The 21,192-nt window shown below is 31.0% G+C and overlaps 1 protein-coding gene across 1 annotated transcript in view; it reads left to right on the top strand.

Moving 5' to 3' along the window:
* Positions 1-360: 360 nt before the first annotated feature.
* Positions 361-21,192, top strand: part of LOC110998948 (dopamine receptor 1) — a 59,379-nt gene continuing 38,547 nt past the window's right edge. Inside the window, exon 1 of the mRNA XM_045630114.1 lies at positions 361-576. The gene's annotated coding sequence lies outside the window, so the exon portion shown is untranslated. The remainder of the gene's footprint in view (positions 577-21,192) is intronic.

Genomic DNA, 21,192 nt, shown 5'->3' with positions numbered 1-21,192 from the left:
AATAATTTTCTTCGTACTTATGGTCAGGGTTGCCAATTCTTTTAACGTGCTTATTAAACTATAAGAAAATCATCATAAAAGACTTTAGCAATATTCAACCTTCTTAGTAATGCTTTATATGTAAAAGCATTATGTTTACATTCAATGGTTTTTTTAATGTTTGTTAATTATTAATACAAAATAAGAGGTCAAATAAGCCTATGATATTCTTTTTTTTACTAAGTTCAGTATTAAGACTCATATATTTTCACTGAATTTAGTTTGAATGAAAATAGTGAGAGTGAGTGAGTTCACAACCCTACCTGTAGAAGAAAATGGCGCCAATTCACGGCACGGCAGTAGACTGTGCGGCGCCGATGCCAGAGGCCACTAGTTGAGTGCGGCAAGTTCAAGATCGGAACGTTTCAGGACATTTGAAATTCGAACTATTCTCTATATTTATTCTGTTTAATTTGGCGCGATTTTTTTGTCTGTGTTATTTGATTGATGACACTTTTTTGTGTTTTCTGAGTGAGTGTTCGGTGCATTGGCTATTTTTTCGAGCCTTATTTTGCACGTATGAATATTGGGAATAAGGTAAAATATGTTTAGATATAATTAATATGACAATACAACTTAGCGAATTATCATATTTTTCTTAAAACATTTTATTATATTTTAAACGTGCGTAGTTAATACTATTTTTTTTTGTTAGTTGCTGTAGAATAAGTTTAAAAGTCTTTAACAACCAAAGCTACTGAAGCATTCGGTGATTAATGTTCGATAGTCTGCTTTGATAATATATAAATTTGCCTCACACAATTGTAAGTTTTCTATGAAGTTTTATTATAACCAAGTTCGACCTAAATATTAATCGCTTCAATGCAAGTAATCTGTTAAAATACTCATAACTATATATAACACGGTTTAATAAAAAAAATTATTATGACAATATTTCGTTGTTAAATTTGCGTTACGCTGACTTAAAAAAAGCATAAACAATTTTCTTCTAGTAAAATTTCGTAATATCAGATACTTTCAAAAGTGTATACATATATAACCTTTTTTTGACACTACAAAGTGCTAAGTAGGACAGTATTAGCTATTCACACAAATCTCACGTTTTAAATTCAGAATTTCAGCTTAAAAATCCGAGAATCCGAACTTTATTTGCACATTTTAAATGAAAATTTGAAACTAGGTATTATACGGAACGTACCATACATTTTCTATTTTTAAGTTTAAATCTTATATGTTCTTTATTATGTAATATTTTTAGACAGTTTATTCCTTATTTACATATAATTAATTTTGTCAATTCCTTTTTCGAATTCTAATCAAGATATCTTAGATATTGTAAAATTTTATGTGTTATAAAAAATGAGAAAATATTATCGAAAATTGTATGACCGCTATTATCGATGTATCGCTCCCGAAGGATGTAATAAAAAATCAAATCATCTCGTAAAAAAAAGATTACATATCTCCTGCAAGTGTTTTAATTAATTCTAATACATGAGAATTTAAAAGGTAGCTTTTTGTTCTCATTATTTGAGATAGTAAAGTAGTTGTGAATGTTTTAGGTGTACTTATCGTTTTAAATGATTTACAAGAAAAATCTGTACTACTTACAAGGCCACACATAAAAAAAACAAACAAGGAGAGAGACCATATACCAACTATAAGGAATGTGGTCATGATAAAAAATGCTTATAATATAAAAAGTATACAAAAGTTTTCTATAAATAGTTTTGTTTATATTTAGAACTGGTTATTATTTTTTTCGTCTTAATCATAATATATATGGGCGGGTGATTATTTCTACATTTTAAATATAAGAAATTTAATTTATTTAAAATATCTCTTATAAATTGTTATTGGTAGCTTTTCAAAAATGCACACACACAAAATATATCTCTATTCAAAATTTTCTACAACTAAGCGTTTTTCAAAGCATTTTTTACCGCCTATGCGTTTCCGAACCAATTCAACTAAGGGTCTAGGCAAGAAAAGAGCGTACCACTTCTTAAAAAGCCGGGAACGTACTTGCAAACAACAAGAGTATCCAAGGGGGCGATATCACTTAACATCAGGTGTGCCTCCTTTCCTGCAAAAAAGGTACGCATAAATATATATAACTTCGTTATCACAGTACAACAATCTAGGCGAAGTAATTAAATCCTATTTTGATGTGAAACATCTATAGCCGCACGTAAAACCGATTTCTGGCGTGGCGACGCGTCGCCACACTATATGATATACAGTCTAAATGCAGTAGGAAATTTCACATTAAAAATATTTAATGAATATAATGTTTATTCAACAAATAGTCATCGTTATCTGGAAAAAAATCGTAATATTTTATTTTATCATTATGACATATTTATTTCCTATCACAGTCTGTTCTTTTCTGCATATTACTTTTACAAAATAATATCGATGTTTCACATCTGCCAGGTGTCCCGTGACGGCTCACATTTTTTTTATTACATATATTGCATCAATATTTAAAACTCTATTGCATATATTCCGAAATGTATAACTGTAACAAGAAAAAAATAATAGACGTCGAATCAAATACAATACATCAGAGCAGGTGAAGATTATGTGAATGGCTGGCAAATTGAAATTCACAGCTTTGTCGCCACAATCCATATAGAAAACTTCGCCTTTGTGCCACAAAATAGGTTATTGTGGGTCATCTTGTGAAGATTTATTTATTGGAAAGACATTTTTAATCAAAATTACAAATGTTATATCAAAACTGGTCATTTTGCTTGAGGTTTTTACATTGACTTTCAAAGCACTGGTAATATTTATTCTATACAGTTGTTTCAAGAAACAATATTAATTATAATTTTATTAAATCCACGGCACCTTTAAATTACTAACGGTAGCAAATCTATCTAGCAGCTAGAGGTAAACGTTTCTTGTTTACATAAATTTTCCATGACTTAGTTATTGATTTCAGTCGCTTTACAAATTAACTTTGAATTCAAATTTCTGTATTTGCAAATTTAATAGAAGAGTCTATGGAGTCTGAAAACTTTCTGACGCAAAGGAACCTCGCACAATATACTACTATATATACTTTTCTTTTCATAGTAATGGGAATAAATACTTTACCTAACAAAGTAATACTGATTGAAGAGCACAAAAATTTTAAATATGCCAGCTTTTAAAGCATTTTATACCTCTCTAGGTAGTAAAAACTAGAACAATGCACTTAAGTCTTTTTAATGTCGCACTTTTACAATGGAAAATTATTAGAGATGAATTTAAATTCATTGCGACGATTTAAAATACATTTTTACATAATAATTACGAGGAGAAAGAATACATTTTGAAAATGGCAATATTTACATTAACACACTCATTTCGCTGGCTCTGCGACGCAAAAAGTGTTTTGGCCTCCTAAACTTCCTACTTCCATTCCTGTCCTACCTTCCGAAAATGCTGGCTTTCCGCTGCCCTTTAAGCACTGATCATTGATCTGATGATCATCATCATATTAAACCTTTATACGATTTGGTGTGCCAGTCTCGAACTGACCGCGATTACTGTAAAGTTCAACGCGATATGAGTTATTTAGATACCCATTAGATAAAAATAAATAAATCAGTGGCACTACAACCTCTTTAGCTCTTGGCCTCAGATTTCTGAATCTGTTTCATGACCAATTTTTAAACCTAATAGGCACGTCGTCGACTTTTTGGGTCTAAGACATGTCGGTTTCCTCACCTTCACCGTTCGAGCAAATGTTAAATGAGCATATAGAAAGAAAGTCCATTGGTGCTCGGCCGGGGATCGAAGCTACGGCCTCAGGTATGCGAGTCGCACGCTGAAGCCACTAGGCCAACACTGCTCAGTACCATTAGATAAGTATAATAAGAATTACTCAAAAATTATATCGAGAAAAATAATGAGGAAACACTCAATGTAAAAGACTACTGTGAACAAATGTAATTAATAGAAAAGTGTTTTTTTTTAAGGATATTTACAGAGAGAATTCTACCAAAATGATTTGAGTGTATTTGTATTTAAATCTTTGTTATTTCATTACGAAAAACAATAAGACAATTTTAATAATATTTACGGCCTATTCGTTTAGTACAATAGAAGAGAAAATAAATGTGATTTTCCTTAACGTCTCGTTACTCATCATTTGTGTGATTTCAAAGGAAAATAATTGATGCTTAAATTGCTAAATAATATTTGATTTAAGAATTTGTTACTTTCAATAAACACAATTAAAATTAAATTATGCATTAATTATTCAGTGAGACGGAGAAGTTGATCGTGGAACAGATATAAACCTAGTTTTGTTTCATTAGTATTCTTATAATATAAAAAAAAAACAGATATTATAATATTACTAGTGTAGATATAGGTAATATTATAAGTGTAGATTTCCTGAAAGTCTAAAATTTAATGAGACATGCTTTCTTAGAATAAATGGTATTCCTACGTTATTTTTTAATCGCGAAATAACAAATTATGAATTTAATTAGTATACTTACTTTTAATCATTAGTAGGCTGTTTAAATATTACAACGGTAATTTGTTCCGTCTAGTCTAGTCATTTAAAAATGTTGATTTTTATACGGATATATGTCACAGAAAATGGCCAATAGTCGAATCGATGATGATTTATCGTGCTAGTAAATAATATCTTTTCGCTTATCTTATCATCTTAATGTAGTAATGTTTCTGTGGATGACTGAATATTAGAAATGTTTTGACATTTGACAAAACACAAAGTACGTTCGATGAAACATTTTATTCACATTGTATTAGTACAGTTGTCGAAATAATCCTGTTGCTGTTCGTTGTGGTGAAGCCACTAATTAATTAGTGAATTTGTTACTGTTGCATAATTCGTAATATGTTAATGGTCGAAGGTATTTCCGATTGAGTATAATTTATCATAAATTCTGTATTACAATTGGATACTTTGTTGTAGGTATAAATACATTAAGGTGTATTTACAAATATAATTATATGTTTAGTTTATAATGTTTTTATTATTACAGACTATTAGATAAAGATAAGATGTAAGATGCCATTGTTTCATTTATTTTTATGAATGCAAGTTGAATAATAGTAATGTTATACTAGTTTCAATGTAGTTTAGCTTTTGGAGATAAGGCCTACCAAGCAGACCTGTAGGACTAATGTAGTGGCAACACTTTAGCAATATGAAATGTGCTTGAAAACTGATTTAAGACTCCCGAGTCTTACATGTTTTTTTCTATGAGCGTTAATGTTCATATTGAACTAGACGCTAAAGGTTTAGAGAAATTTAAAACCCAATACAAATAGTTTTTCTAATATACGTCGTGAACAGTTGTGGCGGACCGCATATCGCGAGCACGTGCGACCGCAAACCGCGTACGTGCCTACTAGTGCCAATTCATAAAGCCCCTAAAATGGCCTGGGTTCCCTAAAATGAAAGACATAACTAAATTTTTACATTATTAATAGAGCATCTGGGCTAGATGAGGGCCAGCTCTTATTGGCGATTAAAGAGTGGCGGAGAGTTTATTGCCAGTTCTTCTATTCCGTTCTACGCCCTTGATTTGAGAACTGGCACTTCAATGTAAAATTAGAAGCATTTAATGTATATTTCTTTTTTTTGACGTTCATAAGTGTACATTATGTTACCTATATGAATAAATGATTTTTGAATTCTGAATTTTGAGAGGTTTGACAACATGACTTGATGACATCCAAGACTTTCATTCCTTTTCACAAAAATGTAGTTTTTGACTCTTTGGTAGACATGCCCCATCAAACCATCACAGATGCAAGATGATGACTACATTGTATCTTTCCGCCTCCTAGCAGGATTCTTCATTTATCACGATAAGATTTTATGCTAACCAATGAAAGAAAAGTTTTTATCTAACAGAATTTATGGCCAGACTATTTGTAATCTAAATTAGTCTGATTTTAAATCAGTGACTGATATGGACGTTCTGTTTACGATTTTATTCCAAAATCGAAAGGGTGCCTTAATAGGTATTTTAGGCTAACTTGGGATGTGATTCTTTGGGTCCATAAGTTTAAGATATATGTAATATTATGTATATTACATAATTAATATAATATAGATATACATATTTAATCCAACTACATCACCTAATACATAAAAATATATCTAATAACTAACCTTAAAATTTAATTATTAAAAAATATTATTAAAAGGAGTCCCTTTAGGCAAGGTTCCGAAGATACTAGCAGCGTTCCCCCCTTGAATAGCTAGACTAATTCTGTGTGCGAGGTAGCTGCCAGCTCTTCGATCTCCTGTGATGTCGACAAAAGTATATATATATATAAGTATGTATATTATATATATACTAGCGGATCCGACAGACGTTGTCCTGTCTACACGTCTTTAATTTCAAAATTTCAATTTTTAATAAGCCATTTTGATGAAAATTATTATTCAAATGTTATGACAATATCTAACGATCCAGCACATGGTCACACACGATATAACACAATGATAACAAAAGTTTTTTTAAATTTCGGGACAGACTAAAATTAAAATTCGAATATTAATTAAAATTTGACACTGCGATGGTAGCGCCGCTGTCGGATCCAATGTAAAACATTCCAAAATCAACAACAACTAATAAATTGAAAATTAATTAAAAAAACATTGTCCAGCGGACAAAATTGTGAATCTAAACCATTCCCAGATCCCCTTGAACACACACAAAAAATTTCGTCTAAATCGGTCCAGTCGTTTAGGAGGAGTTCAGTCACATACACACGCACACAAGAAATATATATATTAAGATTAAGATACTTCTACATACATTATAAACATACTATATATGATATAGACGAATTATCGTAACTGTGGTAACTCGATCAATGATTTTCCTCGCTATATCTTAGAAGGTGGTGGATACATGAAAATAATATTTATGTAGGGCAGTTGAACTCTGTACTACTGCTGACTGGTATATAATGGGCAATTATATATATTTAACAAAATCTTTCTATGGCTAATTATTGCATTAGTTATAAAGTGATGTCAAAATAGAAATGGTTAAGACAACATAAAATGAAATGTAAAATGAGATAGATGACAATAAACCATCAATGCACTCTGAATATGAAGCGATGATTGCAATAACTTACAATCGTTTGATCGATTGGATTAATGTACTGCCGATAGGAAATAATTGCCAATCGGGTCCTATTCATACAATTCAGTACTATCGAAACATTCTTTGACAATTTATATATGAATTTAAAAGTATAAAAACTACGATGGACTACTTTTTACTTTTAGATGGATGGATTACTTTTAGCAAACGCTTATTGATTGGGATGGGTAATATAATACATGGGTATACATTAAATTGTTGTACTCTTCTTTGTAACTATTACCGTCGTATCGTATAAAAATAAAATAAATAAAATAGAGAGCGCCTATAAACAGCATAGTCACCTATAGTCGATTATAAGAGAACTAGACCGAGGCACAAGCCGTAACATAGTATAGAAATCGTATGTATGTAAACACTGGTTTATTAATATTGTCTAATCAACCCTAATCTAACCCTTATGTTGAAAGTTTTTAATAACACTTTTAATTTACACTATACTCACCCATTGTTTACTATACTTGTTCATGTGCTTGTTAATTTGGAGTTCGCAATAGCCTCATAATGTCGATTTATTCTCGTGGTAAAGAAGGTTTTAATGACAGTGGTTGGCAATTTTATTTGTTGACTTGTGTGGCCTAATTTCGTGTTTTTGTTTCAAAACAATATGTTATTAAGGCAATATTTATCTTTTGCATGGCTTTATATAATTGGAAAATTATTATGGAATCGCAATTTTTGAAGTTATACTTTTATTGCCGCAAAAAGATGATGAGAGAACAAAAATATGATGCGCGCGCACACCATCACAAAAAACCGACACCCTGAAGTTAGTATAGTGAACATTTTGAAATAAAAAATGTCAATTTCTTTAAATATGCAAAAATGTTTATTTGTGAAATTTAAATAAACTTTATTTAACTAGATAATGCTTTATAATAAAATTTCAATTAAATACCTTTTTTCTATTGATAGTGTAGTTTTTTTCTACAAACGTAAAATAAGGCGAAAGAAAAAAATTTACAAAAGGGTTTTATCTTGTTTCGCCTAAGTATTACTAAACGTACACTTACGAGTTTTTTATATATAGTACTCATTTTACAAGGGCTTCCACACAAGCCACCAAGATCGATCGTATCGACGATTTTCTGTACAATTCGTCCTACTCGTAAATCGTATAGTATAATACACGAATTATATCGGAGGATGAATGTTCATGCTTATAACAAGAGCGTACAATTCCCTAAAAAGTGGCAAAATGTCCACGGGCGGTGGTTAGTTATAAATTCAAAGTGACCCACCTGCTTCGTAATACAAATAATATAGAGAAATCCCTCTTTTTTATGTCGGTTACTAAAATGTCGTTCTAATTCCATGCATGGAAGTAATTTTGTGTAATTAGTTCCCCTATTATGTAAACACGTCAACCGGGTACCGTTTAATTTAGTATGTAACATCTCCGAGAGAAAAGCTCTGAAGCAAACGTCTTTAGTACATACGGTTACGATAAAACCATAAAGAAAATCGTAAACGTATCGTATACCAGAAAAAGAGGACGTAGTACTACTGCTAGCAGCAGGAAATTTATATATGAACATAATATCTATTAAACTTTTAAGTTGAATAATTTATTTTGTCGCACGCGTTAATCTCGTTCATTTGTTTTTAATTGACGAATAAAATTATTTTGTGTTGCGGATTAATGAAAGTGAGGCGCACAGTTTACTTAGACCTTCATAAGAAAAATCTTGGAACATTGAAAACAAATGTTGCATGCAATTCAATTAATTTATTAAGTTATTAACAAGTTAACATCAATTAAATCTTAAATTAAGTCACATGGTATCTCTTTTTCTTACTTATCATTCATTTAAATTGTATACGAAGCAGTCTCCCGCGTAATTCTAAATTAGAGCTTCAAATTTTTTTTATTATTACTAACTTTACAAGAATTTCTATCTCAGATAATTATTGATACCACTGTCCTGTTCCATGTTTGAGCATCGATTTATATTATTTTTATTATTACACGTAATCAATGTTAAGCAGAATCTGTTATGTACCTGCAGTCATAACTAATTTAGGTTGTTAAGCATCTCTTGCACGTATTAATAGTTTCAGAAGTTCATCTGCCTTAGACAAACTCTCGTAAAATGTATATTGTAACATTCTCTTTTGAATATTTTATTAAGTTTTGTATGTTCCTTATTATTTTGATTTCAGAGTAGATAAGATAAGTTAAATATTATTTTATAAATGTATTATTGTATCTCGAGCGTTTTTATACTATGTTTACCTTTTAAATATACTAGTGACCCGCCCCAGCTTCGCACGGGTGCAATGCTGATGAAAAGCAGGTTTTTATTATGTATTATTATTTCCGTCGCTGGAAAGCTCCGATAATATACGCTATATATACCATATAGACATATACTATCACGGACTTTTCTGTAGACCTTTTCAATGTAGTATTGTACTACTTAGTACATTATTTTGATAAAACTCGTAGGGTTCAGCCTGCGTTTGCAATGTAAGCGGAAAAAATGTAATTATTTACGACATCACCTTAAAAACCTCAAAAATAACAGTACTTTTCCACTATTTAATGGATGTTATTATACATATAAACCTTCCCCTTGAATCACTCTATCTATTAAAAAAAACGCAAAATCCGTTGCGTAGTTTCAAAGATTTAAGCATACAAAAGGACATAGGGACAGAGAAAGCGATTTTGTTTTATACTATGTAGTGATAATTAAGCTAACAAAAATGTTTAATTATCACCTAGTAGTTAATACAAACAATGTATAAAGGAAAAGTCGTATAATGTAATGGGTACTTTGATCTACTAAGCCATCTTGACCTAACTAGGATTAATGTAACATTAGATTTACACGATATAATCTCACTGTTGTATGTGGATTACATAAGAACTAGTTGGGATGACACATTTCTTTTCTTTGTGTATAAAAAATGTTGTAAAAATATGTATGTATAGTAATTCAAAAACTAAAAATTAATTACTTAATCAATTTCGTGTATTAGTAATAGAGCAAAGAACAAACGATTTAATTTATTTTAAATTTCTAAATGAAAGGTCCACATTTCATTTTATTAACATATCAAGGTTTTTGCATTTCTGCACAGCTTATGTCTTTGTATTTAGTTTATCATATCATGTGATGTATTTGGAAGTGAGTATCTGTCTTATGTATAAAAAAGGCTTTTTATCCAATTATATATATAAAAATGAATTTTTGTTCGGTTGGCAGGACCGCTTGGGGGATATTAATATAATTTAGAAATATTTGTGCAAGTTCAGGAATGGTTTAAACGGTTGGTAACAAATAATAAGTAAAAAAAATACTTAACACGACTTTAAATACTATCTGGATATATTTAATATGTTTTGTCTTTAAAAAAAGTCAATTGGTTATTTTATATTAAGATGTCTCCTGAAATAGAAAATTTTGTCTCATATCTATAGTAAGAGATGTCTTTGGTCTGTTTTAAATACTTTGTAATATTTTGTAACAATATTATATATATACATTATGTATATTTGTGTCAAAACTTGGTGACACGAAGTTCGCCGTCATCTATTACGATAATAAAAACATTAAAATTAATATTTATCATGTCTATGAATATTTCAACTGGATCCTTTGTCTTGTTGACAGTTATACGCGTAAGTAAAATGTATTCCCTTAACACGTTGTATACTCCTGAAGCAATGAGTTTTGAAATTGAATCTTAATATCAATTTTGAAATATCGTTACGAGACCTATTTTGTATCGGAATACAAAAATTCGATTTAGAGCCGAAAAACAATATAGTAGGAAAACAAGTAAGCTTAAGAAGTATTATTTTAAATATCTATCTATTCAAATATCTCTCTATAATTCCTATCTAAATAAATAAAATAAAAATTTAAATATCTAATAATTTTGTCGCTTACTTCCTATATCCTATATACTATATCCTATTTAACTTGTAATTTTAACTTTGAACATCACTACCATCCCTTATGTCAATATAAACGCAATCACGATTTTAACGACACTTTATCAAACAATACTATCATATTATACGATTACTTTAGGTTGAGACATCATCACATCACGGCATGATACGATATTCATGAAAATGTCGAAGTAAAACAGTGGTTTCTCATGGTGTCAAGTGTTTGGTTCATTCAATCTGTTTACCTTAAAATCCAGATTCACATCAAATGTCAAATGGTATTATCAGAATGTCAAATGCTAACACTTTTAAGCATAAGTGACGACAGTCTTAAATTTTAGTTTCAATCTCATTTGAGGGCCGCTTTTGTCGCGGTTAGTGTTTATCAGAATACCAAATTGTAACATGACACCTTCAAGAGTGATTTGACGGCGTAATCCGCTGAGAGAATTTGTATAGTGAGTAACAGAATCGCAGGGCAGGTCTTGTTTCATATTCAGGAGACACAGAAGGCGGTACACTTACTCATAAATGGATATATAGTTACATAACATTTAGCATATTACTAATGTTTGCGGTTTATCACGTGCGTAAGATCATGTTTTATGTTTATTGCTTTTCAAATCAAATCAAATCAAAATATCTGTATTCATATAACATTTACACTTATGAACGTCAAGAAAAACAAATTAAATTAATTGTAAATTTACATTTACAACCAGTTCGGAAGTCAAGGGCGTAGACCGGGTAAGAATAGTCAATATTTTAATATGTAGTCTGTTTTATTGTTTTAGAAGTAAAAATTCAAATATTTTTATGTGGGCGGATCATAAAATGCTAAATGCCAATTGAAGAATATTTCAGGATTAAATTCTTAGCATAGTCTTCGTTGATCAATAACTTTTAAACAAACTGTTGTATAAAATTGTATACTATAAGGATCTAATTTATTTTAAGGTAATAATAAATCAGCGGATTTAAATTATTTTAAATAAAAAAAATAATTTACATATACTGTTTAATAACATAAACCGTATAGACCTATAAGAATGGCATCTGGTCTAGTTGATAAGAAATGATCAACGAATTAGGCGTTATTAAACATGTAACATTGATTGAAAAATTGCGCAACAAGTACTGACTGTCCTAACTATTGCTTGGATATTATTTAAATAAGTGTGACTGAGACGTGTGATGAAACAAACTGATTTTGAACAATTTAAATGCAAGAGCAATATGCCTGGGTGTTTCACAATACATCAACTTTAGATCCACCTACGCACTTAGATTCCTCTTTGATTCTCTTTGAACTTAGTCGCGTGAAATAATGGCTATGTCTTTAAGTTTTATTACTAAATAGTATTCAATTAATAATGATTAAAAAACTTGGAATTGCAAAGGCAGAAGAGCAAAAAGGGCAACTTATACTGCGTACTAAATTACTAAATAATCAGACTGTCCGCATCACTCTATGCTTACTCCCATGATATTTTCATGAATCACTACATAGTATAAAACAAAGTCGCTTTCTCTGTCCCTATGTCCCTTTGTATGCTTAAATCTTTGAAACTACGCAACGGATTTTGATGCGGTTTTTTAATAGATAGAGTGATTCAAGAGGAAGGTTTATATGTATAATAACATCCATTAAATAGTGGAAAAGTACTGTTATTTTTGAGGTTACTAATGTGATGTTGTAAATAATTACATTTTTCCGCTTACATCGCAAACGCAGGCTGAACCCTACGAGTTTTATCAAAATAATATACTAAGTATTGTACACATTGAAAAGATCTACAGAAAAGTCCGTGATGGTATATGTTTATCTCTTATGGATAACCCACATTTTTATATACAACGTTCACAGATTTTCTGTAGTGTATTTAGTATCAGCATTGCACCCGTGCGAAGCCGGGGCGGGTCGCTGGTAATGTAATAAATGTGTACTTATTTTGTAACGTGTTGGAATTTAAGACGATAATTGAGGAAATTCGATTTAAGTTTAGTTTTCTTTTGTTTTATATATATTTGTTGTGTGTTTTCCTGTTGTAAAAATATGTGTTAACTTAAATTGCTGTTAGTAATTGTGTATTCATTTTAGTTTAAACTTAATACAACTTAAGTACTTGGTAGTCTGAACTTGAAAGTGCACTTGGAATACGCTTAGGTATTTCTTCATTCAATCAAAGAACTTAGTAAACTGCTCCAACTATTCAAATCACTATTATTGAAGTATTACTTGCTTGATACTTTTGCTACTAAGACGACGAAGAAGAATGTATAATAAATAATTGATACTAATTTTATACATAGATATGGCTACTGCGTACTTAGTTAGCATATTATTTAATAGAGCAATGGTTGAAAAACTTGTAAGTTTAGTTCATGCACATTTTCCTGTGAAATACAAAAATAAAATTGGTATTCTTAGATTAGTCGGGCAAAATAAAAACACACACACACACACACACACATTTGTTTTCATGAAAGCGAGTAAAACTAACACAAAGGAATCTATATAAATAAAAATGGATCGCAAAATAAACGGCTGGACGTTCGTATTTGTTTTTTGCGCTCCATAAAAAGGGTCCTTTTTTATAGAAAAAAAAATAAAATGAAATACTTTACTTTTAATAAGAAAAGAGATGAGTTTCTATGGGGTAGCATAGCAAAACGTTTCCTATGAGTTGTATGTAACTACTAAAAAGGTAGGTCAAGTAAAAAAAGGAATGTTGGCCTAGAGAAGGCCTGGAGGAAAGAGGCTTCAGCGAGCAACTCTCATCCCTGAAGATTAGATCCCCAGCTGTGCACCAATGTAATTTCTTTCTATATGCGTATTTAACTTTCACTAGACTGGTGAAGGAAAACATCGTGAGGAAACTGGCATGCGTTAGACTCAAAAAGTCAACGGCGTGCGTCAGGCACAGGAGGCTGATCACCAACTTGACAATTGATCATTTAAAAGATTGTAGCGCTATTTAATAGTGATTTTTTTTATTACAGTAAATAAAATAATAATAAATCAGTGGCGCTACAACCTTTTTAGGTCCTGGCCTCAGATTTCGGAATCTGTTTCATGAAGATTTTTAAAATAAATAGTAGGTGATCAGCCTCCACTGCCTGACACACATCGTCGACTTTTTTTTGGTTCTAAGACATGTCGGTTTCCTCACGATGTTTTCCTTCACCGTTCGAGCAAATGTTAAATGCGCACATAGAATGTCCATTGGTGCACAGCCCGGGATCGAACCTACGACCTCAGGTATGAGAGTCGCACGCTGAAGCCACTAGGCCAACAGTGCTCATTTACAGTACATTACAGTAATAAAATCATATAAAGACGAGAGTCCCTGCAGTGATGTCCCTGGACCGGCCTATACAGCACGTTGAAGTAAAATTACTATTGAAAATTTAATAACATTTTTATCAATTAAATTAAAGTATGTTTACACCATCTAGTTTATTTAATACTTGTTGTGATAATTCAAGTGAAACTCCAAAGTAGAAGCTTTAGACATTCCCGTTTATTAAACTTTTGATTAACTTGAATCGATGAATATTTATGTTTTGATGTTATTTTCAACAAAACAAAATTTCACAATTGTATGTATATAATTGTTTTGATAAATTTATTTGGTCACTTTTATAAATATTTGTGATATGATTACTTGTTCATAAATTTGCATTCTTTATGAGACTCGTAACAAAGTTTTATTAAAAGCTAGTATCGTTTCTTCACCACAGTCTCTCTACGTTACGCCCAAGCCCAATAACCTATCTGAAGCCATTTTTCACCACCTAGAAATCTTAATCCAAATATTGAAAAAAGTGTGTCAAAACAATCGAACGATTATAATAACCATCTGTTCATACAAGCTATCCATGGCCAAAAATGGATTGTCTTGGTAGGGACTGGTTATTGGGATGCAGATTGAAGATCGATCGACTGTCACGGTCTGATGAAATTGTGGATTAATTATTGGGTTCCGGTGTTAATGTAAATATCATAAAAAATAACCAAATAACTTGTTTATTTTAACTTCAATCTCACAATAATCAAAATATCCCTAATTAGCCAAAAATCAGAACCGAATGATGGCGTACAGATCTTATTTCGGAGCGAGTACAACATCGTGCCCATAGTAGCAATGGACTCGTTCCAAATACACTGTCCACCAAAGGATTTTGGTGGATGTACTTTGATAAACTAATACTGGACAACGGTAGTATGGTACTTTTTTATTTTCCCATAAGTCTTTGATAGAAATTCTTAATAAAACTGTATCAACCTAAATCAAACATATACAGTATAACACTGGTTCTCTCGTACTCTTCGTACACACTTTACCAGAAGTCTTCAAGCCAAGTAGCACAAAACTATTCCTTAAATAAAAGGCATTTTTCTTCTTAAGATACAACAAGTTACAAATGCTAATTACTAAGTAGTTAAGATCTCGACTTGGATTCTTGCCAACATGGCTGGCTTTATGAATAATACATAAATAGGATTCAAGATAGACATCTGTGAGGTCGCGAATAAGAGATAATATCCAAATTAATATAAATAATTAATGTTTAAGTTTTTTCTATATTTTATGAATAATTAGCGTTTTTGTTACTTATGTTATTACCAGAACTTGTATAAATTCAGGCAGTTATTACACACATAATTAGGATTAATAATTATTGAAAATACACATAATTTTATAAGAATTGCCGTCTCCTAAAAATAATAGCTTACAACCCCTGACTTAACTACGATAGTTGTTAATATCTAGTTGGCTACACAAATTATATTCTAATGATGTAATGTGTTTTCGTATTTTTCCTAAGTTTGAGCTAAATTGTGCCAAAAAATCTAGCATAGCTATTATAATATAAGCCTTTATTCAGAAAGAAATTTTAACCTTAAACTATTGTCTCTAGTGAATCGGAGATATCGACAACCCATCTGTTTGCCAAGCTTTGGTAAAGGCCTCTTCCATTCCCTTTCTTTCCTAGTCCATATTTTCCTAGTTAGGGTTTTTATTTCATATTCCCACCTGCGAAACTGTCTTCCCCATTTTCTTCTATTATTTCTTGGTAACCAATATATGATCTTTTTGTTTCACTTTTCTATACCTCTTATTATATGACCAGCCCATTTCCATTTCAATCTTCGTATCCTTGCATATATAAAATTTATAATAGCTGTTCAACTTACGTATAGTTCGTCCACCAGAAAACAGTATTCCTTTAAATACGATGAAAGAAAATAATAATAAAAGGTGGTCGATTACTTATCAAATTAAATCTCTTAGAACTGACCCATTCGTATAAAAGTAAAAACAAAATTAAATTTAACAATTCAGCAAAATGTTGGATAATATGAAACCTAACATTGCAGTTAAGCCTTAATTAATAGCTTAAACTTAGCTCCAAGTTATAATTAATACTGCACATGAAGCTATTTATATTAGCAAGTTTCACAGCGGTTGAACGTATCGGAAAATCGGAAACAAATGTATGCAATTAAGAAAAGTTTTCCTTCAAATCACTACTCATTTGATGTTTAATCACAACTACTTAATATAGATTTTTGGTTTTAGATTCGGTTGTTTAAAAAGCGCTTTATTAATCTCTATTAAAAAAAATCGCAACTAAGTTTTTCAGCGCAAAACATGAAGACGGCTGGTTTTCAGTATTTTTAAATATTTATTCTGTGAACCCTGAGGTTTCTATGGAGAGAAAATTTGAGCGAAATAAAGTTCACAGGGACTGGTAGCAAATATATACACATGCATAAAATAAACAATATTTCGAAAGAGATACACTCTTTCATAATATCTTTATTACTAAGCAGGTAAATAATATTCTAAATACAAAATTGTTCGTTTTATTTTATAGTTTGGCTTAATACTTGTCACCAGTAGAATTAACTATTATTAACTATACATACTACTAATTTTAAAAAGTAGATAGATATCTTTTTGACTTAAAAATTATTCCGCCGACCGCTTCGAAACTTATTTTACAATTATTCCTGAACATAGGCTATATTTATAATCAGAAGATTAAACTATGTATGGAAATACGTAAATAAAAAAATTGTTTCATAGTGAACCCCTTAAATCTAATTCGTAGTAGCTAGGTAGTTAGAATCAGACGTAGACGTAGACTAGGTAGTTAGATTAAACATAAATATGGTTCATAACGAGCTTCTGTAATTGTTGCGAATGGAATAATTATTCCGAACGATTCCATTAAAAATTGCAAATACAGATTTTAGTTGCTTTTCAAAGCTTTTCATAATTAAAATAAAATTGCATACGTTATTCTATTTTTATTTTTTTAAATAAAATAACACTGCTTATGGCATTTTAACGATCGCTTAGGCGTTTTGGAAATTGTTAACATTCAATGTTTTAGAGACACTATTTAATAACATGTCAAAGGAATTTGAAAAAATGACGATATTTATACAACGAGTGCAAATGTGTACGTATAAAATAGTCGTTACATAGATAAATGGACGCGTTTTTTTGAAATCATTTTAATGATCTGTTGTGTTGGATCTAGACTTACTAGCACTAAGTGAAGACTTCCAGTATGTTAAATACGGAAGTAATATATAACTCTAAGGCTGGATCTTAGCTTTATTGAAATTATTTGCAAGGCAGCTCAAGGAACTAGCCACTAGATACTAATGCCAATGCCTGTGCCGTGTAAGACACGAAACCTAAATATGAACAAAAGTTAGGATCAAAGTGGCCTGCACAGAGAATTGTATGCCACAGTCTACTTGACAGGTCATAAACTAACGTAAGGATCTATACTGAAACTGCTAGGCATCAACGACGAGCTGCTACATGACAACCAGTTTCGCAGATAACAGCAGAAAACTAAAAGTGAACTTGGCGGAGAAACACAGATTAGCCAGCAGATCAGGCGACGCAAGTGGAAATGGATAGATTCCCAAGCAGGCGCTTGAGTGGAACACGAAGCGGACAAGCAGACCTGGCGTTGTATCAGATGATTCGAAGGGAGCCGGAAAGACTTGGAGCAAGGTGAAATTCGATCACGACCGATCAGCCCCCAGCACATTAAGACGAAGAACGAAAGCATATTTATTATGAGGGATATTAATGTTTTTACAATTATAATTTATTTATTAGTGTGCACAGTTATATGCATTCATTAAAATATATTACTACACACCACCACAGCCTACTGACGGTAGTAGGTCAATATATACGTAGTTTACTATACTGTTAGTAGTACGCACCTCGACGTAGAAACGGTCCACTCATGAACAAGCCGACATTGTTTTTGCTAAGCTAATTTAGATGTCCTAATGTGTTTTTGTCGGTTGAACTTTTTATACAGTTAAGCGTAGCATATGAACAGTTTTAAAAATTATGTCTTGTATAGATTTAATATCTATATCAATATTAGAACTATAAATACATACGCATTATGAACAATAAATTTAATGGATAATATCGTAATAGCCAAACCACAATTCAAACTAAAGCCGAGCTGTCTACGTTTCTGACCATAATTGGCGTTTCAACCCTAAATTCTTGTTTGCTTAAACCGTGTAAATTATAGTTTGTAAGCTTAATTCGATGTAATAAGTCAATAAAATTTCTCTGTTTTAGAATATTTATAAAATACTTAGGTGAAATATCTTTATGTTTACCTCTTAACCTACATAGTAAACTAAGCCTGATATTGTGGTAGCAGACTAAAGCATCGTGTAAGATATTATATTTCTCCTCGTATCACAATGAGAATTACTAAAGTGAATCATTAAGATGCAACGCAGATTTTATTATGAAAAACATATCGTTTAAAAAAATACCAGAGACAAAAATTATTCAATACAATTCTGGCATGATTCGCAAGAAATATAAAACATACTTTTTGTAGGTAATATATTACTGATTTTATTACCATGTTTTCCAAATTAGTATTTCGGAGAAATTCAATTACGAATGAAATTCTGTCATATTACCTATAGTCCAAATATCGGTTTGTAGGCACGTAGCGGTATTAAACAGGTTAACCTGTTAACAGGTATTTGTGCCCATGAATATTGTAAATGATAATATTACCGATGAAGCCTAGTTTATCTCGCGAGACGCGCAACACGAATGAGTACAATTTTTGTATCTAGTCAAAAAAACAGGTATTTGTTGCGTTGCGTAGCAGGGAATACGTATTAAGGTGGTATGTAAGTATTTATAAACAATGTTTGTATTTCATATAGTATGTTTAAGAAAACAACTTTCATGATTTATTCAAGTAAGTATTCCCAACAATCTAAATGTAGTATATTTTTCAATTGACTGGCGTTATAATGTGGTTTCTCACAATGCGTCGTGCAAAAAAGTGCGTCTAAGTTACTTAATTTAAACCGTTGATTATTTTTAATCTGTTACTTATTTCTTTTAATTCTTTATTTATTTCAAGTGTTTTAATAAATGCAGGTACTTTAAAACCTTCAAATCGCAATAACAGCCATAAACAGGAATGAACGATTCAATTTTTCTTTTTGTCACCAAATTCAGAACGTGTTGCTGAGTACAATACATTTTTTCGACAGTTACAATTTTTTACTTTTATCCCTACATTTTTGCGTACATAATGGATTTTACGGTATACCACGGTATTTGCATCCATCACGCGTTTATAGTATATTATATATATATATTTTCATTTATCTACATCCGAAGGTTTATAATTGGTAATCAGAATCAGAAAATTTATGTATTTTTTTGTATATTCTTCTTATTCGGTACACTATGGACAGAGCGGTTGTTCTCGTTGCGTATTAGTATTGCGGTCATCCTGCTGCACTGATATTATTATATATCACTTTAAAATTAAAAAAAAAAACCTTTTCATATCCTTAAAAATCAATTACAAATGTTGATGGTATTTACTTATGGGTAAATGTAAGTATAATAATATCTAGTTTTCGATACGAATTTTGAAGCTTTTCGCAAAATTAGGAAATGAAGGAAATAGCATACATTAAGAGCTGATAAAACATCCAATCATCCCACGTAATCCACAAGGCACCCTCAACTTTTCAATCTTCGTAAGCAAATTTGTTTCCACTGGAGCACACTTGATTAGTTTACTGAAGGCCAAGTATTCAGATGTCTAGATGTGTTTTTAAAAATATATTTTCAGCCTATGATTTCCTGTATGAGAATATAGAACTTTTCTATAGTTTTGAGAAGTATTATTTTAAAAGTAGATTTTTAAAGTAGTGTTAGTAGTAGTTATTTTAAAGAGAGTCACTCCTTTTTGTCCACTGTTAGATGAAAAAACGTCTTAAGTTGTTTCAAAACAAATTATTAAATTAGATTTGATATTGCGGTAAGTAGTTGATTCTAAGTTTGAGATACTGCTAAGGATTATATTACAGAGCTTTCATTTTACGCAAGGTAAGCCTGCAAGTCTTGATGAACAATGATGGAACGTTAACAATTGAATGAGAGAAAGAAGAAGATTTTTTTTTGATGAACCTGATGTTATGTGATAACGCCGCTCATGGATGTTTCGATGCCAGAGGGCTCGCGAGTGTGTTGCCGGTCTTTTAAGAATTGGTACTCTTTCTTCTTGAAGGACCCTAAGTTCTTAGTCCTAAGATAGATTCGAATATTAATCCAATACTCAAGCAAACCTAAACAAAAAATATCTTCATTTAGTATGAACACAATTAAATACTAAAAAAAATTTGGATATTTGACCTATGTAAACTCGAGTTTTCAACTACAGTACTAACGTCTATTAATACTAGCACCACAGTCTTATTTTCGCATTTATCCCTACGTTTGGAATTCGTGAGTGAGCTAAAATATGCATTTGTTTTTACAAGACTGGAGGCTAAACTTCGTTTCTCAGACAAAAGGGGTCGTTGAATAAACAAAAATGAAAGGAAATCTTTCTTAACCCTTTGTCCTGATCCCTTTTCCGCCGAAGACGTGGCAATGTAAACATTTGCCCTTCAATATTTCAAACGTAGAAAATGGTTATCTATTCTACAAGTTGGAATAAGAATATATTTCCTTACAATATTTAAAAAGCGAAATTTCAAATAAATTTACAACATCAGAAGAAATTTTTACATGGAGT

The sequence above is a fragment of the Pieris rapae genome, chromosome 11 (assembly GCF_905147795.1).
Source record: "Pieris rapae chromosome 11, ilPieRapa1.1, whole genome shotgun sequence".
Lineage (NCBI taxonomy): Eukaryota > Metazoa > Arthropoda > Insecta > Lepidoptera > Pieridae > Pieris > Pieris rapae.
Note: the sequence above shows the minus strand (reverse complement) of the source record. Positions and strands in the feature narration are given on the sequence as shown.